Below are 27,301 nucleotides of genomic sequence, written 5' to 3' on the forward strand. Positions count from 1 at the left end.
GTGTAAAGTGAGATGTTGACATCCACGTGGGGGAAATAAGCTAACCTGTCCGGTGGACGGCCGACCATCATCTCATTCCTACTGCACGCTGCACGTGTTAGCGTTTTGAAAGGACGATTATTTGTATTAACACAAAACAGAACAAACAGAAGAACAAAAAATCTGCATTGTAAATAGTACTTTCAACGCCGGCAAGGGCGAAGAAGAATGCAGCAAGCGCTGTGCTAATATTTAAAAAGAAAAACGCATGGAAATATGTCTCGAATCATTTTTAGAAAGGAAAGAGATTGGATAGGTGATGTGTACTAGAGATGTGTGTGTATGAGGGTAAAAAAAGGCCACAAGCAGCATAATAGGAAACATATTTAATTAAATGCAAAAAAAAAAGGCGGCATCACACAAGATACTACTGAAAATAGGAATCGTTTACAAGATGTAATTATGTGGATTTCCATCGTGTCACTCAAGCAAGCAATACATACACACATCTTCAACTACCATGACAATGATTGTAGTGTTTTGTTACAAAGAAGATGGTCAAACAATAACTAAACAGGGACGACCGAGGAAGAAAGAGGTGGAACAGTCGGATCGTGGAATGTAGCCGCAGTAAGAGGTGATAATGATGGAGAGTGATATAGAATCAATCAATCAATGTGTGTTGATGGCTAAATGTAAAAAATACGAACAGAACAAACACAATTGTATAGCTATAGTAATAAATTACGCGTTCGTAAATCGCGCCGTACCACAAGAATCTAGATTTTATTTAATACAAACCCGCTAGCGGAACACGATTGCAGACGACGAACCCCTTAGCCACAAGCATAAGGGTCAAAGGGTAAAAGTTTGTTAGTTAGTGTAACTCACTCACCCCAAAACCAAGCGCTTTAGATTCATACTTTCGCGGCACGATAAGTGTGCGCTCTCTCTCCTCTATTAGACGCTCTATCCTGGGAAGGGGGTAGGATGCATGTAACGCACGCCTCTCCAGCTTTTAAACCTTCAATTCCGTCTTTCCGATCGCGCAATGCCCAGAAAGGATGGGGACGCGCATTCATTATTGAGGTTTTGTTTAACGAACGAAGCGCTAGAAAACGAATGTAGAGGAGCAATGCTGCTGCGAAATCCAGCAGAAAAAGGTGATGGAGCAACTGCTCCTCACAGACACACACACACACCAGTTGTGATTTGATTGCACTGTGGCGGCACGGAAATCATCAAATATGTATACACAAAGATTCTTCTCAAACACACCCACACACATAGGAACGGAACATTTGTGCGGTTTGCGTTCTGGTTTAGCAGGATAAATAAAATCGAAGATGTGAGACAGTGTGTAGGGGTGGAGGGCTTCTAAATCCCTTCGTTTTCATACTGCTGCCCAACGTACCATAGGAAGTGTGAGCTAGGCGAGAGAAGAAAATTAGGAAGGAAAAAATAAAAAAAATGGTTGAAAAATGAAAAACGTTGGTGTATTGATTGTCATTAGAATGAAGGGCATGTATAGAAAGTGACGGTTGAGAATCATGCCCTACGGTCTAGTCGTACATAATCGTTGCTCTGCGAAAACGGATATCTTCTTTCGGAACCATCCGGGTGAACTCAAACTAGCCGTTTGATGGAAGAAGTCATCAATACCAAATCCAGACTCCTGGCCCAGGAATTATTGTCCTCCAAAAATAGACTAGGGGAAATTAAGAACAGGAATCGCGTAGGATCTAACAGGCCTGTGAACAGTAAGTAAAAATTCCTCATATTTACCATGGACCCTTTCATAAAGGATAATTTAACAATGCTTAAAATGCCAACTATAACACTAAAGTTCCCTCTGAAATATCCCTTCTTTTCGCCAAAAACAGTGATCTTCTAGCAGCAGTAGATCTTCTAATAGCAATCCGACTCTAGCCATCCCTCGACCTGACTGTCGGCTAAGTTCCAAAGCCATGAGGGATGAGTATTACTAGGCAATGCCGGTCATCTAATAGCTTTGTAGACTTATTGATACCATGCAGTTTGATAGCCAGGCTCGTCACTAACTTCATGAACCTCTATTCTTGCCTTGCCGCCTCAACCAACACCGGACCAACCGAGGACTTTAATTCTTAACTGACTCAAGGACAAACCCAACTCCAATTCAACTCGAAACCAAAGAGTTCCATCCCGTCTTTGAATAAGAACCTCACACACCAACATCTATTAGAGAAGTACACCCAGGATGGCCACTCAACTGGAAAAAAAAAACTGGGAATCAACCGGGAATTTGATTAAATCGGAAAAATACCGGGAATTTCTCCGAAAAATCGGAAAAATTATATTTCGTGTAATACCGTTTTTACGGTATTACTGTCGACCAATGTAAGCATTTTCATGCATTATGAATTTTATGAAGTTACCATCACTTGAAATGTAGACTTTTATTTTAGAGATTTTGAACGTTAAAATGGTGTTTCGGAATTTAGGCATAATGTTGAGTCATAGATACAGTCAGAGGATAGTGGTATAACCATTGTGTTCATTGTTAAATCTAAAAAAAAGTCACAAGTGGAGTGAACTGCGAAAAAACTAGCAAAATAGGGTAAAAACCCGGGGAAAAAACCGAGAATGTGATTTGAGTGGCCATCCTGCAAACTCCAAAATATGACAACACAGAACTACCTTGAGATAAGCTCAACTATATGATCCACGCTACAACTTGATCATAACATCGACACTGATCTATTCTATACCAAATACTCACAATTAAATCTCGTCTGAATTTTCAAAAAAATCTTTTAATGATAATTTAATTTAATTTAATTTAACAACAACACAGGAGACAAATACTAAAGAATTAAAGTCTCAATACCCAACACTGAGAGACATCCTCACTTGTCTGAAAACTCGGCGACTATGGCTGCGAAATAGTTATCACTGCTTCCTGATTTTCCGTGTGAAACGCCGAATCGCAGGAAGGAATCGATATTTTCCAGCACCAAAAAGACCACCAACGGTGTTTTTGTCCACTGCTTTCTTCTTAGATCACCGAAAGCTCTCCCCTGGAAGGGTAGAGGAGCCTGCAAACAGTGTGGTAAGTAACGCTTAATTCCAAACATTAATCCCTCCATTCCATGACATTTGTTATGCGGGTAATGATCAATTCATCGCGCGCGATGAGCCATTTAGCGGTGGACTGAGGAAAAGCGCCGCAGCGAGCACAGAACCTCACGATACCGTGGAAAAGCTCATTAACACATTCTGTTTTTCAACCACGCAGAACGCGTCTGTTCGCTCCGAAGAGACCGGAGAATCGGATTGCCATTTCCAAGCGTCCCTCGCTCAGCTACCCGTGCCCTGGTAGTAGTCCTCGATGCTTTTTATCACTGGAAGCAGTTTGTCTTTTCCACTTCTTCCCTTAACACACACACACACACACACACAAATCTCTCTCCCTTTTTTTTTTGCTTGGAGGAAGAAAGAAACGTGGCGGACCACCGTGGTGGTGGAAGCGCGCGATGGCAGCAATTTATAAATGTTTCATAAAAGTCAATCGTTCGGAAAGGCTTTATTTTCCTTAACGGCTTTCGTGAATGACCTGGCTGCCGTGTCCGGCGTGTTCTCGTTTCAACCCCACTTCCGGCCTGCCGTGCCGGACGTGAGGTGAAGAGGTTTTTGGGCCGCTCTTTTTTTTTTTTTTTTTGTTCTTCTTTTCAACCAGCCAGCCAGCCAGCCGCTCCAGACCGTAGTCATGTCCCAAAATTCATTTGGAGAAGCTTTTACGGGGGGAAAAAGGATGGTATCCTCTCCCGTTGTTGGCTGCAGTAGTTTGGGAAAAGTTTTTTTCCCGCCCGTTAACGCTGTTCCGACCGAACCACACACGTGTGTGTGTGTGTAGAAACGTAAGAATGGATGTCGGAGAACCGATTTTTCACATTCACCGATTAACCTGAAGATCGAACACCGGTTCGGATATGAAATTGGAGTAAGAAAGAAAAATCATTTCCTTTCTTTCGTGCGCCATCGTTTGGGAGGCTGTTAACCATCGCATCCTAAAGCTCAAATCGAACAAAAGCTCCTTTTTGTCTTTTTTTTTATGGGTGTTAAGGGCCGATTCTCACCCCTACGCAATTCCGGGAGTTGGCTACTTAAGGAAAAATCGGATTGGCTTCAATTTGACTTGGTTGTGAGGTGAGATGTAGGTTGTTATCGGAATCGATGTGTAAGTCCCTTTTTTCCTCGTCTTCAGCTCCACACATGAACACACATACACATCGGCAACCAGACCAACCCAAACGATACGATTTTGGCCATTTTACCTTTCGATACATTTGGCCTCGTAAAAACGTGTTCATCCAGAAAAAAGGAACCTTCTACCCCACCGTATCGGCCATTTTTTCCCCCTTTCCGTCCAGTGCTGTTTAAGCTGTGAACCGAAAGGAATGAAAATAAAAATACCATGCTCCATCGAGGTTCGCTGGTGGTCACCACCGTCACCCGAACCGGGGGCAGGCAGCAAATCGGAATCGATGTCCAATTTGTTCACAATTCGCAGCAATGTAATATTGCTGCCGGGTGGACCCTTTTTCCCGCACACGCACGCACACAGCCTCGCTTGTAACGTGGCAACATTTTTCCGGTTATTACGAGTTCGTCGATAATCGACATCGGTCACCCTGGGTTTCCCTTCCATTTTTTTTTGTCTTTTTTTTGGCGGGGAGGGGAGTGTTCAGGAATTTTTCTCCCTAAAAGTGACATTCCATTTCCATCTTCCCTTTTCTCGACACCCGATGAGTATGGGCGGATTTTTTCAGGTTCAGGTTGAAAATAAAAAGAATGGCCTAACTTTTCTTGTTTTCCACCTACGCACGGGTTCGATGGCACAATCAGTTTGGGTTGGGTTCTTGCTTCTTCAAGTTCAGGTGCGATTGTCATCACTCGTGTACACGCAGTAGGCAGCAATCGCTCTACCCAATGGCCAATGATGTTTGTTGCCAATTGTTGAAAGATTCTTTCACGAACGCCTACTGAAGGAGGACTACCCTTTTTCTAACCTTTTGACCAAAAAAGAAATATCCGCAATGGTTGTAAAATTACTCGCAATTCTTGTCGCTTAAGCTTGGAATGCCTTTGGCTAAAAACAGTGTGAAATAAAAAAATATATATAAATCGAATCCAACCAGTAGGTCAAGTTGGTCCACTTCTCTCAATATACAATTCGCTGCTAAATCGCTTCCCGTTCGAGCACGGTCCGGTAATCGGGGTCCCTTCAGGAAAAAGGTTTTGCTCGGAACGGAACAAAATCTGGCACTACGATACTACGTCTCTCGTCTATTAAGGGTGACTTTCCTGGTAGCAAAAGGGATATCCAAGGGGTAAGCAGCCACGCAGGCAAAGGACTTCGAAATCGTCTTTTTCCATAATTGAAACATCAATAGATCGGATAAGCAACCGGTTCCCTCGTTCGCTTTCTCGAACACACACACACACACATACACACACCCCTTGTGCAATTCTAGCGAAGAACGATTGGCTACCACGCTGTGGCTTTTCGGTTACGAGAGAATGATTTTCCACGCGGCAAGGTTGTTTGTGCCCACGCAAAATGGAAAATATGCTACCGGTGCTCGATGATGCTGCCGTTCGGGGGAAGGGCTTTGAATCTTTGTGGGCTCACTTTTTTTGTACATAATTTTTGCATGCTTCTTGTTCTTGTTTTGCTCGCCTCTCGTTTCGTACGAGGGCTAAGCTGATTGTTGCCGGTCTTCGTCTGACTATGGCCCGTTCGAGGGGACAACCATCGTCGTTGAGAATGGGACAAGTTTAGCCGACCAATGCAAATGTCTCTCCATTTCGTGTTTTTGTGCTTGAATGGGAATTGAATTGTAAATGTTACACGAAATGGTTATCGGATTAATCGAACGTCAGTGCTGAGTACTGGGGCCTGGGGGGTTTTTTTTGTTTCTTTGGCTTTTCTTATGCATTTGTTTGATGCGGAATAATTTTACAAACCTCGCCCCGTAATACATACAATCGGTTTGAGTTTTCAATTGCAGAATAATTTCACAACATTTAGAGGTGTGACTGTTGTCACGCTTTCAACCATTGCTGTTGATATACAGGAAGTCTAATTCAGGAAAGAAATTCATAGAAAAAAACATACGCATTTGAAAATTTGTCTTATCTACCCAATTCTTCATACATACATTCCCTAAAATTTGACTAACTTTTCTGATTTTGCATTGCTTTTCTTTATTTCGTAGCTATCCCATTGTTTTGTATAGTGTTTTATGGAGCATCAGTAAGCAAAACCAGCCCATTTTATCAGTCGAAATAGAACAGCTACGGCTGAAGCATTAAATTCAGTTAAACAGCTGAAGATTTGTTATCGTACCAGAAGCAAACACGCTCAGGGATTATGGACGAAGAAGTTGGGAATATACTTTGGAGGAACTGGAAGGAAATAAAACCTAGGGGACATTTATCGCTGTGAAACTTTGAGGGGACAATAAGATCACTAGTGCTCTTAATCCCAATATGTATGTTTTGAATAGAATAATGTACATCTATGTCATAATCATTCAGAAAGAGTGGCTAAAGGGCTTTGTAAAAAATATATCTTTCAACGGTCGGAGCGTCTTCAATCGAAGAGACACCAAGACGACCTCAGAATAGACAAAAACTGTTCATCTAAAGAAGCACCTCCCAATCTTCGATGCCATCAAATTCGTTTCGCAATCGCACCTGTGTGATCCGGTGGTGTAGGCGACAGCGGCGTCGGTCTTCATACGGCAGAACCGGGATGCAAATCTCGTAGTGAGAATTGACTATCCAACTACGAGGTATCGGCAAGTCTTGTAAGCCATCTGATGGCCGGCGTGACCTTAGAGGTCGTTGAGTCAAGAAGAATAAAGAGTAGAAATAAGCCATTAGATGTCCGACGTGATTTTGGGAAGCCAAAAAGAAGAAGAAGAAGAAGATCACACCCTCAACTACCACCCAAGGTCCTGTGTCGTCGCCTGCCAATTCAATATACCGGACTTTCCGGAGGACCCATCAACGCCATTTTACCAAGTGTCTTCTGACCATGAGGATGGCCTTGAAAGATTATGCGAGATTGGTCGTTCGGTATCATTCTTTTGACATGATCGACCAATCGTATCCTGGTAAATCTAATCGTTGAGCAGCTTGTAGAGCTCATCGTTGAAATGACTCTCCTTTTTCTACTTCAACAAATACGAAACTAAATATCCTTCTGGACATTTTCCTATCGAACGCGACAGTAAAGAAATTATCAATTTTGAGTAGAGTCCAAAGCGTAGAGGCGTATGAGAGTACTGGCAGTAAAATGAAGTAACCGGTGATGGCTTTTTAGGTACATCCCTGTGTGACAAATCTTTGCTGGAAGGCCGGAATGGCCAAAAGAGTTGTCAATCTAGCTTCACCTGACATGATGACATGTGCACCATTGTCATTCAAATAAATCTGGAAAGCATGGCCGGAGTTCGAATAGTTTTACCCTGAACGAGCTGTCCCTTAATGCCTTTGCAATCTTAGATGTGATGTAATGGGTTAGCGCCAACTGACGTTATGCAAGTTAGAAGCTATATTTGACAATGTATCAATCAATTCCAAAGCATAACGAAGACATTTCTTATGACAAAACATCCGATCATGAAGTTACAAGAAACTCCAACACTCTCAACATTTCCTGCCCATCGTATTCATAGCAGCGATGACGAATTCATGCAAAATGCTTCTAAAATCTCGTCTCAAGATTAGTTCACAAAAGAGCAACTCTTTCGCTGCCAAAATGGTATGACCATCGTACATCATAAAGCACTCGTTTGCTATGATAAAAGCTCAACCCCAGCTCAATCATTTCTAACTTATGGCCAATCAATCTTTTGGCAAGACTCTCTACGGTGGTAGCAGCCAAAATGAAATGAACCATATGATTGATATGTGCTGCTTTTTATTTCCACAAAGCCTGCCGGCCTGCCCTGGGCCCCAAACCATCTCGCTTCCATAACATATTTTATGGCTGGTTAAATCCTTGCGTTTGGCGTTCCTCCCCACCGCATCCCAAATCCACATTAGTGCCATCGCATCACGGGTATCATTCCGTTGATAATAGAGCCATAATTTTACGGTGTCGAACTACATCGAATCATGCTTGATGCGATCGATGGAAGGGCACAGAGCATACACAGCAGCTATTGGCGATTCAACCGGGTGAAAATAAATCTCTCCAGAGAGGGTAACAACAACATACACGCGTTGCATTGCCCTTCTCCACGGAGCAAAGTTTCCCTTTCGATTGTGGCCTATTTTTGTGTGGTAATGGAATGTGTGGATTTTCCCAGCGAATTCCCAAAACTTTTCCCCTTTTCTGGTGGGTTGTAAAAATTCCCATTCGCACGTCGACACGCGCAATGTCTTAATCGGTAAGGCCGGTTAAATCAACCAAACCGATTGCTGTAGCTTTGCTTGATGAAGATCCTTTTAAGTCAAAGCACAACAAAAAAAAACGAAGACCTTTGTCAAAGAAAATTGTCCAGCCTGATCAAATACAACAAAAGACTCGTTGGAACTTTTTTCATCGACGGCTTTGCTCGTATCTCGCTTTTGCTCGGGCTATACGCTTTTCTGTTTATTTTTCACCCAACTCAACCCACACCTTAGAAGAAGATTGAAATGGACAGCAACACTTTCACACGCCACATCGTTTCTGGTGGCTGTGTAACGCTTCACCACCAAAAGTCGATCAAATTTGCTTTCCTTAAACGCCACCGCACAAACGACTACGCGCGCAGCCTCAAATGAATGATTGAAAGCAATCGAGTTGAACCGGAACCGGCGGAGGTGTTGGTGCGAAAGTTAAGGATAAAGCGCAAAACCCAACCCGCCAAAAGCTAACCAAAAGTTGGGTGAAGAAGAAGCGATGGACAGAGAAATATACGAGGATACGAAAAGGGAGTAAGAAAAGCGCCTTCTGGGAAAGATGCTCGAAGGTCAACACCAGAAACCAAAATGCGTGAAAACGAACGGGATGAAAGCCAGAAAAAAAAACAGTTGGGAAATGAAACAAAGAAAAGCCTCAATCATCGTGGTTGTGTCCAACAAAGAGCGAAGGCCTGACGAGTCAGCACAAGGGAAAGCAGCTGAATGCAACCGTAACGGAGACGAGGATGGGATGGGAAAATCGTTTAAGATACCCCAAAACGAGTGAAACTCCCAAGTTCGTTTTTCTCTTGGGAGGAACCGGGAAATGCCCCAACAATTTAGGCACGTCCAGCATACGTACAGGGTGGACGAATGTGTGCGCTGAAATAACGAGAACGGCCCAAAGCAGTGTGTCTTGATTGGATCGAAAGTCATTTCCCGATTTGCTTCGGATGATGGAGTCGTGGGTGTGTGTGTGTTTGGGTAAGATGGGTGTGCCGACAAGGGCAGGAGACTTATTGGCCGGAAGAGACATTTTGTTCATCACTCATCATTCTCGTACGAAGAGGACCCACCACGAATAGACGGATGAGTTAAATGTCCTCGTTTTGGAGATTGATTGAAGGACCGGTGGAGGAAGGAGTCATGTGAGGGCTGGAGTGTCTAACTACTAGTGTATGCTGGTCAGTTGGTCACCAGGGCAACGGACGGACCATGTCCACTACCGACTATTGCCTTAATGACGATATCCAGCTTGGTACCGTATATGTCCTAGTGTAGAGAAAGCTATTTTTGCTGTCTCCTGTCGATAAAGGCGAATCCTTTTTTTTAGTTCCTGTCACTTCCTTACACAAGCACCCACAGAACCATCGCTCGTTGTAGGATTTTCCATGTACCGAAGGCATTTATCGTTTCCGATACACCGGGACACACATGGTCCCATTCGTGACGGTATTCTCATTTTGTATAGTTCTTCCGTTTTGGCTCGCCCCTCGTATGGTACGCTTTTTTTTATTGACGATCAGAATGTCACCGGAAATTGGTCGCATTCTAGTACTTCGGGCTATAGTAAGAGGGAAAGAGGCAATGGAAACGGAATAGCAAACCAATTGGAAAGTAGTTCTCGAGGATTTAGGGTACGGGGTGCGAACTGCATTGTATACTACTACATGCCCTACCCGATACCCGATGACAGGCACCATTCGTCCCTTCAGGTGTATTGAACGCAACGTGTGCGGAGGTATATGACCATTATCGTTCATCGTGATTTTGCGAGCCCTTGTTGCCGTGCTTAGGTGGAGGAGACCTACATGCTCCGCTTCGACAAGGATTGAATGACCAATTTGTGGAAAGCCGTACATAGGCTTCATGCAGCATGCAGGAAAAGACAAAAAAAGGCATGATCCTTATACATTAACTCTCTCTTTCTTTCGTTCCACAAACACGGTCCGCTGGGGAAGAATTTTTACTCTCCGGCAGCAATATCCTGTTTCCGATCCGGGTTGTTTTTCGCACTGGAGAGAAACTCATACGGATAGTTTTCTTTTTGGTCCAACATCATTTCAATCAATGTACTATGATCCTTACAGCTGTTTTATGTCATACACTGACGGACGTTACAATAAGTTCAACTACACTGTTTAATTGGTGATTTGTGAAATGTGTAAAAAGTTCTTGCGTCTGAGATCTGAACTAAAAATCTTCTTTATTTATAACATACTGCTGAATATATTTTTGAAATATTGACATCCATATTCCATAATTAATGTTTGCAAATGAATCTCGTTCCATACTGCCAACATTGCATAATTTTTGGCAAAGAATCCCATATCGTTATTCATGTTTTATGTGCATATGTGCATCAAATTTGTGTAATTTCTCAATTTTTAACTTAACCACGTCAGTAATCTAGCAAGTTTAGGCTACGATTTCCCTTCAAATATTTTCTAGAGAGCTTTATGTTTGCTTCTTGCTTTATCATAATCGTACTGAAAAACTTAATCGTACTATATCGTAGTATGGCGATCGAAAGTCTTACTAGACTTGCTAATACCACGTACTTGGATCGTCAGTCCTCACTATGTGGGTACGGCCCGGAAGGGATTTGAACAACAGTCCTACCGTAGCCGTGCCGTGAACCTTGTCCAGTATTTGAAAGGTCTTTTATGCCACATTTTAATCGATATAATGTTAAAAATGTTGATGTCAGATTCTGCGCGGCCACGTAGGACCCTTTCTGCCAGAGGCCTTCAATTTACCTTTTGCCTTCGGTCACAGAATGTAAAAACATGGGGCCCTCGTTGGAAGGGCTCCTACACCTTTTCCGCTCAGGGCCTCAGAAGGACTAAATCCGACTTTGGGTTCCTCAAATATCCTAGTTGGTATGGACGTTGGTGCATAGAACACAGATACATTTGCGTTAAAAATATTTGATAGTTTATTTAATTTGTAAGAACCCTCCTAGAGCACAAAATATTTACACCAATTCTATCTGGAGATTCAGCTTAGCTGGTGGGTATGGATTGGCCGTCTGTTCCGGCATACAATAACAAAAGGACAGTAATTTTATTCAAGTTTAGATACTTATTACAAAGAATGCAATTTTTTGACAGGTTTTTTATTATTACTTACATACTTATCAGGCGCTACAACCGCTTTGCGGTGTTGGCCTGCAGCAGCAGAATCCGGAACCGCTCGCGGCTTGGACTGGAAAACTGGACAGCCTAAAAGGAATAAAAGGAAAGGTTTTTGATTCTACCACCGTTTTGTTCTGAATGGACTCAAAATTTTGATCAAAAAGTAAAACACTGATGTTGATTTTGCCATATTTTGGATTTATTATTCCCAATACAAGTGACAAAAACATCAGTTTTGCAGTCAGATGGCAGAAAAGTCTTATTGTATTGTTCGCCACTGTATATGCGCCTTCCAACGAATGCCTTTAGAACTTTCACAGGTGAAGCTTTCTCTTGCCTCTATTTTTACCGAATTTAGAATTCCCTTTTTTGCAACGCTCGTACAATGGTACATAGACGTTGCAGTTCTAGGTATTTGCTGTCCAGGAAAAACTTGCAATGATTCCTCATCATGTCGGCGTTTCATCATTTTCCACTTTTCCGAGTGCAATGGAAACGGACCATTCCCTTTTTTTAAAGCTAAGGAACAGCCTATTAGTGTACGTGGAACAACTGTCTTTGATTGAAGCTACGATCTCAGTTCATCCGTATTTTGCGAAACGGAATGAGACCAGCCAGGCCAGTACAACGGGCTGTGTAGGTGATAAAACTTGTGAGCATTGTTTTTTTGCAGTTTGGTAATGCTTTTAGTTTCCATCCCCCCCCCCCCCCCCCCCCTTTAGCTTCAACAATTGGGTTTTATGTGAAGAATTTGACCGATCACAAAGTGATGGATACGATGGTTTGAATATCAATGAGCGGGTGCTCGTACGGTCACAACACACCGAGCAGACATACAGCAGTTGGGGTGTGTCACAGTGCAAAGTCCAGCAGCAGGAACCGAAACTTCCCGAGCAGCAGTGGAAAGCTGGATTCTGCAAGAATCCTTTGGAACAAAAAGCACTGAACCGATGCAAGATTCGAACGACCGTATTGCTTAGAATCCTGCCTCGCTCACAAACCCTCAGTGCGGCCCCTCTACGGGAACGTCCATTTGACTTTGGGACATCAATTCGATTAGCCTACCGTACCGTACGGTACGGTAATTGAAGTACGGGTTTCGGATCAACCTTGGACCGCTATACCCGACGTGCACCGTATGTGGACCGTGCATTTTCCCTTATAATGGGGTTACGCTCGGGAAAATGTAGAGCTTTTACTTCGACTTAAAGTTCGTCCATTGAAAACACGGTTTCGGGCACGTTGGTGAACCAACCGTACGACCACCTGCAAAACTGCTTTGAGGTGTGCGCATTGGCATACAAAAGATCTTTTTCCCGAGGACTTTTGCAGTTTTTGGGCAATGTTTGGGGTTTTGTGTTTAAGATCGGGAGTTTTTTTTTTTGCAATATTTGGTCTAACCGCGACCGTGTTCGTTTGCTTAAAAATTCATTGGTTTAAACTCGGCACCAACATTTGCAACCGGCTACAACGCTGGACGATTGGCAAGAATTTCCACCACCGGACGGTGCTAGTAGCGACACACAGCAGAAAGCCACCGGATTGTGGTTCCATTTCAGGATGTCCCTTCGGGTTTTATTTTGTTGAGGTTATGCAAATAATACGAAAGGGATATGGGTTGGTTGACCAGAGGGGAGAGTGACACAAAAAAAAAAAACTAACTCGATGCTCCCTTCAGGAAAATCATTTTTTCGAAGCAAGTAGAAAAAAAGGCCCTCTTCGGGAAAGCTTCTGGTTCCTTTTTATATAGACCTAGAGGAAAATTGCAAACCAAAAAGAAAGCAACCACGCGTAAACAAGCACACGGCTGCCCAATACGCTGCATCACACTTGCACTTGCCAATCCTTTCCTGGATTCGCTCACCCCAGTCCCTTCCACACTGGGCCCCCGCTTGTCAGCACTTGAGCAGGCAAGGGAAAAATTGAAAACTAATCCAATCAGCATTTTTCATCTCCACTGTCTTCATTGTCCTTCCACTTGATGGTGACCGTGGGGTAAAGGATTGTGGGCTGTTGTGGCAGGGATTAGTCAGGGCTTTTGGGACATCCCTTAATTTTACCACCCATCCCGCTGTTGCACTTTGGCAGCTTGTTACAGATTCATTTTTGTATAAATTTTGCTCCCTCAGTTTTTCCTCGGCCGTGGACCGTTCTTTTTTTTTGTTCCTTGGAACGTTCGTAGAGCTTAAGGGGGGAAAACCCCCTTTTTTTTCTTCCTCCCTTTAGAATGCGTCTTCACACGCCTTTAAAAGAAAATGTGAACAGTGGGGAGATGACTGCCCGGTTTTGCCCCTTTAGGTCGATGTTCGCTTTAGTAGCGTTGGTTGTACTACTTCTGTGCGAGGGGCTTGAGCTCGAGTATCCTTTTTAGCCAGTTTTCCCTCGATTCAGAAGCAGTTTTTGCTTTTATTAGCATGGTTTGCAGATCTATAGGTTGTGTCCCTTATTTTTTGTTGTTGTGTGTGTGCTTTATTTACTTCTTGTCTTTGCGTTTGCAACATTCGTTATCGTTTTACAATTTTTGCTGCCGTTTAGCAACCATTTGCTGGACTGGAATTTGTCTGACTAAACACTCGGACAACATTCCTTTTTCGTTTGAGCAATAATGTGCATGTATTATTGAGGTGTTGGGGGTTGGTAGTTATTGAAGGACATATGTTGAACATGCCTGTACATAGCTTTGGAATGAAAATGCGTTAAGATTTTATCGTTGAAATGTTCCATAGCTGAAACACGGCAAGACCAAGTAAAGTCCCATTCGTTATACCCAGGTCTTGAATATCCTGTTACAGATATTATTTAAAGTCGAGAAGCTCGATGAATGGAGTTCATTATTATCAATATTTAAGCTACAAAAGTATTACATTTTTCAATAATATTATGAGTGCGCAAGTAAAAGATGGGAAATATTGGCAAAAAAGTCCTGACGACAGTTCCGCACCTACATGTCAAGTAGGTGCGAAACCGTCGGTTGATTTGTTAGTCAAACGATTTTGGCGATTAAGACGATCTGGTAAACATGTAAATAATGTAGAAGTTAATCATTTTTCGGCCCCTCCCCTTGTCCCTACTGGTTTCCTTGGCTCGGTTTTACCCATTGATAGATAGTTGGTCCTGCGTACGAGAAACGGTTCCGGACGAAATTGAAACTTCGATCCTGCGGTATAAAGCCCACGCCTGAAACTCAATATTTTTCATCTATTCTTTTGTATGATTCATCTGTAAAATTAATAACAAAAAATTACAGTTTTTGAGCAGAAAAGCCTGACATAAAAGCTAGAGTTATTGTTTCCTTACAACCGGTTCGACCGTTCGGATATGTTAATGATCTGTGGAATAATTCTCTTTTTGGTTTTGAACTGCAAGCGTGGTTATGAGTGATTAGCAATTTAGTAAAGTTCTTGGGTTTCTTTACACAAAATGTTTAGTATCTGTTTTGCAATGTAAATAGTTTGCAACCGTTTAAAATAAATACCTTTTCACATTGCACGTATTATATTCCAGTGATTGTAAAATAAAAGGATTAGCCATGAAATCAATTGACTTTATAATGTCATTACAATAATTAGCAACGGGATACACTTTAGGGATCCGAAAGTGGAGAAAACGCACACAAAAAATACATGCAGTCTCCTCCCCACGTTTAAACGCAAACGGCAGAATCCATCGTTGCGTTGGTTGAACGCGGTGAAACCTTACTGGGCGTGTTTTGCACCCTCAACAGGTCAAGTGCGTTTCAATGATGACGATGCATCGAACACTCAAAAACGCGTGCAACAATAAACCCCCTCCTGCACGGTAGCAAATGGGGAAAATTACATGAACGAACCGATTCGTTTCGTTAAGCAGAAGAAAACACACCGTTGTGCACGCTGAAATGCTGTGGCTGCCAACCCGGCCCGCTCAATACTGCGGGGGATTAATTCTATTGCATCCTATTTCCCTCGATTTGCAACGTGCAGGATGATGGTTAACACCGATCCGATATCACACTCCGGTTGGAAATGCATCCGAGCGAATATTGTACACTGGAGGGCACTTTTAAGCTGGAATCCGCACCGAGCAGCCTGTCCTGTCTAATGGTCATTTGATGCCGAACTGTTGTTCGTTCGGAAAACCTCACACGGCGAGGCTACGTGGCAGGAGTATTGCTGTTGCTGTTGGATGAAGCAAGGCTACTGGGAAACATTGATGGATGGTGGATTTTTAAAACAAAACTGCTCTAGTAATGAATATTTGAGCCAGTGGTTGATTCCCATGGTTGAAGAAACAATGTATGTTAGAGTATCCATTTCATTACATTTGATTCAGACTCTACACCAGAATAGTGGTAGAGCTGACATTTTCGCTAAACCCAGCGAAATAGGTACGATGTTACAAAAATGGACGTTGAATTCCTCGAACTAGATAGTACTGCATTTTAGCGAAACAAAGCATAAAACCGAATTAATTTATTCCGTTATCAGCCCGTTATTTCTTTCATATTGTTAGAACGAGGGGAAAATGTATTGAAGAATGTGTCAAACAAAATATGGCCACACAAAACGAACTGTTTCTCGGGATTGGTTCAACAAAATTTAGTATCGTTCCATGATCCTTTCTGGGCATTTTTGTGTTATAAAATTTTGTGGAAGTTTATTTTACAGGGCGTTAGGGATAATTTTGAAAGTCACCTACGGAGAAAGCAAAAAAAATAAATTATGGCAAAATTAATCATCGGGGAAATTGTTTTTGTTTTGGAAATAATAGCTTACCATGTATTTTATTCATTTTATTCAAAATATCCGCCCTCGGCTTCTATTACGGCCTCCACCCGTCTCCGGAACCGGGAACAAGCCCTGGCGACAGTTTCGCGGGGTAGGGCCGCGAAAACGGACCTGAGCTCCGCCTTGGTGTTGCTGGAGGTTCTGTTGGTGTCCCGTTCCACCGCGCCCCACACGAAATAATCCATTGGATTAAGATCCGGGGAGCTGGGAGGCCACACATTCGGCGCGGTGAAGTCGTTGAAATTGGCCGCCAACCACTTTAACGTCTTGGAGGCTGTATGGCACGGAGCGGAATCCTACTGGAACACGTACGGTCTGCCGTTGGCCACTCTCGTGATCCAAGGCTTTACGACGGTGTCCAGCATGGAAATGTACCTGTCCGCGTTCAGCCTCAGCCCCTGCTCGAAAAAGTGGGGCGGCATCACGTCCCCTTCCGATGACACGCAGGAAAACACCATCACCGTCTGGGGGAACTTGGTTTGCGGCACCCGTGGCACGTCCGCCGGGCAGTAAGCCAGCCACCGGTTGTTCTGGGTGTTAACCATGTCGGCGGTTGTCGCGTCCGGCGCGGATCATCATGATGCATGTGATCCTCTTCCACAATGTACTCTTTTTGGCCTTTTTTTTATCACGGGATAATTTTGCTGCTTGTTTCGTACACTTTTAGCTGTCGAATGACGTATTGCTTGTTTTCCTATGCCAACTCCATCACGAGTTATAAACAGTTCTCTATGTTTAGCGGTTTATGTCGAAGCTTTGGATAATTTTCTACAGTTTACTGCTCATTAAATATTACATTTATTAAAGTTATAAAAATAAAAAGTAATGGCAGCTTTCAAAATTCGACAAAAAGTAGTAATCTTGTATAAAGAAGCACACCACCCCAAAATAACATATTATCGCGTGAAATAATACACCAATGAAGAGGATATTGGACGAGATCAAAAGGAATACAGGGAGCTTTTGAAATCAAAATTATGGGACGAAGAACTGAAAGCTTCGTTGACAGTAGGACAGAGAAAAAAAGAGCGGCAACAAATGAGAACTGGGCAATGGGACGTCATTCTTTTAGAGACGCAAGACCTAACATTTCACTTTTGTCGTAATAATAGGGCAGAGCAGTAAGATGTGATATCTGCATCAAATCACCCAGGACCATGGGAAATTTAGAACTGTTGAAATCGATGTTGAACTGTAAAAAAATCACAAATTTGCGATTCATGCTTGTGTTTCACCTGCGCCGTTCTTTACCAAGTACGTGGTTTTAGCAAGTCTAGAAGGACATTCGATGGCCGGCATAACCTTAAAGGTTGCTAAGCCAAGGAGAAGAAGCTTGTGGAAGCGCCAGGTTTTTCAAAAAGCGGTTTCAAAGCGAGGAAATTTCACCACCATGAGAACCTGAAAATTTGTTTTTAAAAGTCTTCCGTAGCTCGCCGTCTAATACTGTCTAATACTGTTAGAATATATTACGATATTCGAAGCAGTTGTTTGGCCCTCCAGCCTGGTTGCCTGTTCACAGAATCTGGTGGAAATATAATTTACATTCATCTTCATCTTTTCCTGCTAGGAACGTTGCCATAAAACTTGCCACGAAGTCTTTGTGAGCGCTTTTAGGTATGATCTCGAGATCTGAACTGAGAAACAATCTTTTGTGAAGAAAAACAAATGAAATCTTAATCAAAATTAATAATATTGTCAAATGAGAATGAGATTGATTGAGCATCTGAAATGAACTAGAAATGTTGTAACAATTTCTGGATACAATCTACAACGCAGATTGGAACGAACGATTTACTGGTAGAATTGGACTCGCAGCATTTTCCCGAATGGTGTTCATTTGTTATGCAATTTTTAAAAAAAGCCTTTAATTCTACGTATGAAATATCCATTTTATTCATTCATTTTACTGTAGATGGTTCACAACTTCTTAAGCAGTGTCCAGAAAACGCTCTAACATTAGCTATTCTTCTCAAAACCCAGTCCAGTATTAAATTAGCATAATAAATTACTTACATCCACTAGCTTCTTAAAAACATTCGCCCAACTCTCCTTGAATTTTCTAGACATATCGTTGTGATAAAGTGATTATCATTTATCGAAGATGTATTTCCCAGCCAACACATGGGTGTGTGCGCAACTAATCTATATGGACAACTTCAATCACTAGCAAATTTTGCCTGAAATTTTTCTTCAAGCTTGATAAACTTTTTTTTGGATTGATTGCGTCCCAATTTAATGCAGGATGCACCCCAAAAGTATACAAAAATTTGCTCGCGATGAATTCATAGCTAGCTAGTAAACACAACCGATTAAATTGCTTCCATGCCTTCCATGCACATCGTAAACAACACTGTTTGTGATATCGTTAAAATATGTACGAACTATCTAATTTCGGAGCAAGACAGAAACAAAAGAACAAACAATCCCTGAAGCGCAAGGAATGCACTACCGATCCTGGAAACAGAAACCACATACACCGTCCACGATGGTCAGACAATCAGGCAAACGGAGGGCTCTAATTGCTAAACGGCCATTCGCAACGGAATGACTACAATGTACGGGATTGGATTTATTTGCTGCTATGCTTCTGAGTCGGTAGTTCCCTCACTCACCTGTGCCGCTTTCTACCGGTGGGAATTTGCAAGCAAAGGATCGAAAGTAATCGACGTTCCTGCCGAAGCAGCGGTGTCCAAACCTACACCAAAGGCACCCGAAGGTACACAGCTATAAACGGACGCTTACCCAAATTCCCACCCGTCCGTCATGGGAGTAAACGAAAGCAAAAAAAAAAAAAATAGACGACGAAAAGAAGCGCAAAAAAAGGACACGAAACACATCACTCGTATCATCCCGGTTCGAACTGATACTGAAACTAGCGTCTCAGGCAGTGCCAATACACGTGCCAATTTCGACGTCCATTTTCATTTCCATTTCGGGTGATGCCGAACAAGCAGCAGTCTTCGTTAGTGGGTAGAGTATTCTGCAGCGTTTTTTTTTTCTTTCTCGATCCCTGCTTGTTATGCACAAATGGAATCAACACAAAAACGCCTTATCCACTAGAGAACTGTGGCAGCATCAGTCGAATGGGAATCGATATGGAGATTGATACCAACCGCCACCAACGCCATCGGTTCCGGTAGCGTTCCGTCTGTGGGTGTGTGTGTGTGTGTGTGTGTGTGTGTTTTTTTCGGTAATCCCTTCTGACCGTCCGGGTCCAACGTCCGGTCCCGCATATGGTGGGGAAAGGATAGCTTTCACAATTTCCCTCCTGTCGGTGGTTATGTATGTGTATGTGTTCCCTAAAGGCTCCCAAAGCTCCCGGAACCATTTCCACCGTTGTGTCCCAAAAGCCACAGCAAAGGCCACCGGTTTTCGTGTCCGAAGCTTTTCCGGCCAGTTTGGCCTTTTCCGTAATGATATGGGTCAACTAGCGCTGCCGTATAGTGAAGGGGCGGAAGAAGGGCTTTGGGAGTTGAACCTCCCAAAAGCATAACCTCGAAGATTTGGCCAAGGAAGGAGGCACGGACTTACGTTCCCTGCTTTGCTTCTTTTCTTCCCGACACACAGAGAGAGAGAGAGAGAGAGAGAGAGAGAGAGAGAGAGAGAGAGAGAGAGAGCAAGAGAAGGAATAAAAAAGAGGCACAAAGATCTAACCCGGATGTCCAGACAAGGTTATGTTTGGTCCGAGATTGGCCCAGCAAGATAATTCGATCTGAAGCCGGGATTTGTCGATGTGGTGTCCTCGCCAGCAAGAAATCGAGCAGGCGAAGTCTTTGTACGTTGCTTAATCGGATGTTGGGAAGATGGTTGCCTTGTGTGTAGCTTTCTGTGGACGAGTCAACGCAGAAAGTCATCCTTGGTTTGGGTGAGAGAGTGAGATTGTCCGGTATCAAGCCCTTTAGTTATTGTTACAACCAAACCGAACAAACCGAAGAGATGGGGTTTGTTTCTTCATTCGAGCTGAGGAAACGGGATGGATAGGGATAGTGTGGGAAACCGGTAGCGCTAGCGTTGATCCTTCCGTATAGGATCAGCACGGCCAACGAAACATAGGCCCACATGTACCGGGCACACTCCAATGGACCATGACATTTATACACACGATTTCACTAATTACAATCGAAAATTTGTCACCAAACGCAGGCGTGTGGGTTGTCTGTAGCAGATTTTGCGTTTTCGGGGTTTTACGAGTACAGCGACGCGTGTTCCTAACATCGAGGTCAGTAGTGCGTTTATTTGGGGAAGGCATGGGCGGGATGACATTGGTGACATTGCTTTATCATCCCCGATCCCTTACCCGCAGGGTTCTGCTGCCGATGTACATGCACTGATACGTTGTTCTATTCTGGTATCGGTGTTACCAGCTGTTTGAATTTAGTTCCCAGGAAACATTCGTATCAAATGAGCATGAAAAGGTGGTAAAAATGCCATGCAATAATAATTACATTCAATTGAATAATTTTGTAATTTATAATGCATACTTTAGGGCGTGTCTTTAGCTAAAGGAGAGTAAAATTTCTTTAAAGAGGTCTAACATTCTTTCGAGTATTTTTGTATGTCTTCTTCTTCCTCTTCTTGGCTTAACAGCCTCCTCATGGCCATGATGGTAGACCACCCAATGTCCCAATCAATTGGATTTTATTGAAACTTGATAATTCGATTCAGAAAAAAAATTGAATATTTAATAACCATTTATCAGTAACAATCGCTTGTAAATAAACTTTCAAATCTTTCAATGCAATATTGCCGACTTCTTGTGGAACTAGGTTGTGTAATTCGTACCGGTTGTTTTGTCCAATCCTGTAAAATTGTTGAAATGCAATAGAGTATACAATAATGTCTCACAATCAATAAAATCATTCAAATTTCAATAGATTTAACACTAAAATAAGTTGGAAAACTCGTTTGAATTTGCGTTGCAAACTTCCCTTCCGAAAATACCAATTTCCAGTATAATATTACAAATCTCTAAAACACGCTTGCAGTATTACACTACAAAGAGGCTAATGTAGTCTTGGAGACTCAAAGCTTACACAGATAAATGAAAAACAAAACTCCACTATTTATTTGAAACATTCTTTCGAGTAAATGTAATGTTCCATGAGAGAGAAATTGATGCCTTCATATTTATTTGACTCAATAATCTATTTTATGTTCAAGTTTGAAGCACAATTATCTTTTAAAAAACAAAAATGATAAAATATTTTTCAAGAAGTTGACAAGAAGTAGAGCAAGAATTTGATAAATTAAATACGTATTTTCAATCCCCTAGAAATGAATGTATCTATTTTGGTTAGCTGTTAAATTCTTCCATTATTCGACAGTACTTGGCATTTTTATTTAATTTTAAAATTGAAAATATCATCCACCCCCAATTACTAAGTTCGACCAGCTGTAAGAACATTTGTCACTTGGGCAAAAAGGATACCAACTTTGTCGGAGAGAATAGCGCGTACATGCTCGGCCAGGTTTAGTGTAGCGGTAAACCCTACCACGTTGTAAAGCTTTGGAGTGGTGCCATTCTGGTTCACTACTTCACTTCAAGCTCTTAGCCCTTCTCCCCCTTCCAAAAAGCACTCCCCAATGCATCGAAACAAAGCGCGACTGAAGCAACACGATAATGCTATCACGTTGGTCCATATGTGTGTGCGTGTTTAAGGATAAAACAGGGAAGAAAGCATTCCCTGTACAGAAGAAGCTGGCCATACAAACAAAAAACAATCGCACACGAACACACACACACACACACTCATTACTTCTCCTTCTCACTAACTTGTGTTGCAATGTAGAGGGAAGCGATGGCGTCATCATCACAATGGACGAAAGAAGCGCTGGGACCATTATCCTTATTCAAGGATAAAGAAGAACTTTATCTACCGCGCTGCAGACGCCGCTCGGATGGTGACGATGATGACAATGGAGGCTGCTGGGTGGATCTTGTGTGTGTCCTTGTGCAAGGACCTTGGGCACGAAGGACATTTACCGCATCAGAAAGGCGGGAGAGAACAAACCATTGACACTGTGCAGCAGCAACCTTGGAAGGACACCCGGCGGGCCTAGCGTTGCTTCGATGTTACAGCCGACTTACACGCTTACCGTGTGTATGTATGTAGATGTATAGCGAGCTGCATTCAGCTACACACCTCGTAGCATAACAATGCCCCTTTGGGAATCGGGCATCGGCACAATAAAACGGACCCATCGTAAAGGTAATGCTTGGGGGGGGGGGGGGGGGGATGTGTGTTGTCTAGCTTGGGCTTACTAGTAGACTAATATTATTCCAAACACCTTTACAAATGCTTTTGCTCCCCTTGCAACAGGCCTCCACCTTCCTTCGAAAATGTGCATAAGAACGTAAAGCGTTAGGTTTGAGGAGTTTAAGTTTCCAGGAAGAACCAACCCTATCTGCTAGGAACGATTCGATCAATGCTTGTGGCTCTGTTTGCTGAGCTTGATGGTAGAGATGGGGATGCAGGGGTCGAAAGGGAGGCTGCTGGGTGTGGTGTGACGAACGTGTTACCGCAATAAAAGCAACGATGGACAGACGAGGACAGGCGAGTGCACATAACATGCTCGAGCGCCATCCAAGCACATCGTTACGCTTCGTCGGACACACAACAAGCATCCCTGCCTTCGTCCAACCGTCCCCAAGTTTCACCCCTCCAAGAGTGCATTTATGCGCGTTCCCTTCCGGAATCGGAAGTGAGCCTGCTTTCTTTTTCCCACCGACTACTACCCTAGAATCGATGCCTTTGCTTTCTTCCCTATCGCAGCTACACAACTCCGTGTATCGTTTCGTGCAATGGAAGAATCTCTATCTCCTCGCTTGGTCGTTCGTGCCCTAACCACACAAAGATGGAACGCAGCATTATGCTGCCTGTAATTGTGTTATAGCGTTGGGAATTTCCTTACCCGCACACGCCAGCCAGGAGCAGACACCGGTGGACACTGCAGCATGAAGCCATTACTTCTTGCACAACCCACTTAACGTTCCTTCTATTTTGTGTGTTTTGAAGGAGCAGCAGCACGATTAACTAACCCGGTCTTTGGACCCATGGTGGATGGTTAATGTTTGGTTATTGCGGTGTTGGATGATTTTGTTTGAATTTTTTTTTCTTCGGTCTTTCCTCTTTACGTTTGGATGCTCTAAATTCCGTTTAATGTACCACCAGAAACGCTCGAAAGTCTTTATCGTTTGTCACTCCGACCGCCTGTCAATCGAGCACAGTAAACGTGTGTTTCGGGATGATGAAAGATGGAAAGGTCTAACACGTTCTTTCAACAGTCAAGGTTATTTTAACAACTTTCTAAAGCTTTCATCCAAACAACGCAAGGGTTTTGGGATAAACCGGGAATGCGACGTCTGCCAAACGATGATAGGAGGGTTGAAAAACGGACTCAGCAGAAACATTTCCCCACTTCACACTCTCCATCGTACGGAAAGTACACGTGAGGACGTGGATGTAAAGTGAGGATGTCTTCCACAGCCTGATGGAGGGAAAATTCCATCCAAACAGAAAGATAGATCCAGGGACAGAAAATGGAAAACGCACAACAGAAACAGAGGCAAAAGCGAAACGTATAAAGCGCTCCCAAAGGGTCACCAGGCGATCGCGGCTGCCATGGGGGATGGTGCGATGGTCACTATGAAGACATCATCCACCAGTGAGGATAAATAAAGGCAAAACCAACCGACCAAAAATGAAGTAAACACACAGACACACAAATACCTATATCAGTGACAGCAAGAAGGCAAGCAGCATACCAGAATCACTGGGAAATACCTCACGGGATCGGACAAAAAAGTTACCGGGAAGTATCACTGAGTAGAAAACAAAACAAAAACACACACACACACTCACACACACAAACACGCTCGAGGACACGACCGGTCTGATGATGATGGGTGGAAAAACTCCGGGTGGAAAACTTTATCCATAAACGTCCAGCGGTGGATAAATTATGATGCAGCGGTCGGTCAACGCTTGGTGGTTGTGTCTACGGGACAGCGCGAACAAGACAATCACAAGAGAAACACGGTTGGTTGTGTTTATATAAATTTTTCCCTTTCTTTTGGTGTCCCCGTCCGTGTGGTTGGAGGCATTCTTGCATGATTGCTTAATTTCCACCTTATGTACATTTATATTTAACTGCTAACACTGTGGCTTCGCTCGCGACTGCTCGGTTCCTGCGTGTGTTGAATGGATTATGGTTGGTCTCAGCCAACGTGTTCTCGATCGAGGCTAATGAGGTGTTATATGAAGAATAATGTCTTTTTAAGTGTTAGTTGAACAAAATTGACATCAATCAATGATGCGTGTGGAGTGTGAGACAGTTAGGAGTTATGGGAAAACTTTCGCTTTTTTTGGAGGAAGGAGTTGATTATTTTTTCATAATCAACGTGATCGCGTAAATGTTTAACCTATAATGATCGTAATGGCATTTTTGTACTAGAATAGGACTGAATTCGCTAGAGTATTTATGAATATTAATTTCATATTAGTAAAGTAATGTTTCGAAAGCTCTGTTGTGTACATTGTCCAGCGTTTCGCAAGCTCAATTCGTCCGAGTTTGTCCGGCGTTCGGGACTCAAAATTATCTATCCAGTCCATAATTATACCATAATTAATAGTACCAAAAAATAGTAGATAGCAAAAAATCCCTTTTTTCTGTAAAAGCGGAAAACCGAAGGAACAACACGACAACGAGCAACTTAAAAATAAATAAAATAATTAATAAATACCCGAAGTAAATAAAATATTTGCTCACCCATGGAGACGCCTGGTGCCTCTCGACTGTTGACTGATTTGAAGAAAGCGAAAATAATAAAAAATGTGCCAGAAATAATATGCATTCTTTCCTCATAAACAATGGCTTCCGGAAGGGCTTAGGAATTGTTTAATCAGAATTTTTAAGGAAAGCATGAAAAATAAAATATTGTTAATCCATTGCCAATAAGTCAATTCACTTCGCTAGCATGGTGAGACAGCCAGGCTAAATTCTAAGTATTCAATCCATGACACAAAGTTGCGAAATTCTTAACAATACCCTTCAATTTATTTTATATTCAAACCGATACAAACAACATTAAGATGATTTTACTTTGCAATCTTGTCACCGGCAAAACTCTTTCACCGTGCGCCGAACAGGAAGATATCACCGCGTCACACACGCTTACCACACATACACGCACTCTCACATATATAAAAGTAAGCACGCAAGCGATGATGATGATGATTCGTTTCCACAAACTTTAGTGGCACACTTCGATTGGCAGAGTTTCAAACACAGAAAACAATAGCTAAGGAGAAACTTGCCGAAGCTGCTGGTGCTGCTGTTGCTACTTGCGCAACAAAGATGGATTCTCCCGGAGGAAGTCAGTGTTTTGTCATTTCCATTTCCGTTGTTTCCGAAGCAAAAGTTTTACATTGTACAAAACTCTCCTGAGCGCCACTGTGTGCGGCGCGCCGACGGTATGCCGTCGATGGCCCGGTGGCGACGGAATCGGAATGCCCTCGCGCAGCAATCGGCAGCAAGGTTTCGACGTACTGTTGTGTTTGTAAGTGTGTCCGTACCGGAAGGCACAGGAGGTAGTTATTGTTTTTGCCACAAAGAAACGTTAAAGCAGCACGGTCGCTACCGCCAGTGGGACGGTGCGAGAGTACTATCTCGACGCTGTCCCGGCTGCTAACAAGCGTCAGCTGATAACGCGGATAGATAGGGATGATGGTGGTGTTGGTGGGTCTGCTAAAGTGGTGGAAAAACTACCTCGATACACACAGCGAAAACCCGTTTTCAAGCGTCGGGCGCGCGCTGGCGTGGGATTGATTTATTTTCGTGTTCCTGAGCGAGCTTTAACCGTTTGTGTAAAACAAATGGCACGCCAGAAAAAGAACGCCAGGATACACGGGATGGATGGTAAATCTATGGTAGTTGGTGCAGCAAAAAAAAGGGCAAAATGGAGAAAATACGAACTCGTGTACAAGTGTGTTCGCTTGAAATCGTACTTTCTTGCAAAACCGCTTCACTGCACCGCACCGTCTTACTGCCTCCGTGCAAGGGGTTTGCCCTGCTCTAAGGATGGACCGGTGTTTGCCTTTGCAGACAAAGATTCTCTTCCCATTTACGCCAGTAAGCTGGGACCGTTTTCTCGGGGTGTTATGGGGGAAGCAAAACGGTTTACTTTTGCCAGCGTCATCATCCCAGCACGGTGGTGGTGATACTTCCGACAATTCTTGAATTTGCGCCATTTTTACACAATGCTCGCAGGAATTGTGGGAAAATGAGAGGGCAAAAAATGGAAATACATTTATTTTAATTATTGGTATTGAATGAAAAGATTTGTCATGACATTAAATTCTGTTTATGTGTTGAATACTAAGTCTAATTGGAAATTATCTTCTTACATGGGATTATTTTAACTGATTTTGATTGGAATTTCAAACATGCCTGAACCGATCATATGACTTAATAAGAATCCTTACTTCATGAGCCGGAGGATGGTTTGGGTTACATTCTATGCGGATTCGGTAATGCGAGGAGCGTTTGCAGCAAAAGGACCTATTTTCCAAACTCAAAACTATAGCTGCATCGTAAAAAAAAGACGAACATTTGAATAGTCGATAGTAATGCAATCCAATCGTAAGCAGTAAAATAAAGTAAACTAAAGATGTCCAGGTTCTTCTTAAACCTAGTTGTTCTGCTTCTACTTCTTCTTGACTTAACGACCCCGGTAGTCATGTTGGCTATCTAATGGCTTTTTTGACTAGTTGATTCCCCGTAGTTGGTTTGTGGGTCCTCACTACGACCGTTCCCCAATATGACCGACCCCCTTGTGAAGGTCTTGGTCACAGGAACGCCCCGCCCTTCAAGTTTTTTTTTATGTTTTTTTATGCTTTGCTTTTTTATCAATAATGTTGTTAAAATGAAACCGCAAGTTCGAACACATATTTTGATTATAATCCTCAGATATTGACT

The 27,301-nt window shown here is 42.8% G+C and overlaps 3 protein-coding genes across 4 annotated transcripts in view; 2 read left to right on the top strand and 1 right to left on the bottom strand.

The window, feature by feature from the left end:
* Nucleotides 1–27,301, top strand: part of LOC126558885 (heme oxygenase 1) — a 536,918-nt gene that overhangs the window by 446,230 nt on the left and 63,387 nt on the right. The gene's annotated exons all lie outside the window — the stretch shown is intronic.
* Nucleotides 1–27,301, bottom strand: part of LOC126557160 (zinc finger protein 853-like) — a 379,636-nt gene that overhangs the window by 293,291 nt on the left and 59,044 nt on the right. The gene's annotated exons all lie outside the window — the stretch shown is intronic.
* The window catches only part of LOC126557548 (vacuolar protein sorting-associated protein 45), a 221,311-nt gene that overhangs the window by 68,440 nt on the left and 125,570 nt on the right, over nucleotides 1–27,301 (top strand). The gene's annotated exons all lie outside the window — the stretch shown is intronic.

The sequence above is a fragment of the Anopheles maculipalpis genome, chromosome 2RL, assembly GCF_943734695.1.
Source record: "Anopheles maculipalpis chromosome 2RL, idAnoMacuDA_375_x, whole genome shotgun sequence".
Taxonomy (NCBI): domain Eukaryota; kingdom Metazoa; phylum Arthropoda; class Insecta; order Diptera; family Culicidae; genus Anopheles; species Anopheles maculipalpis.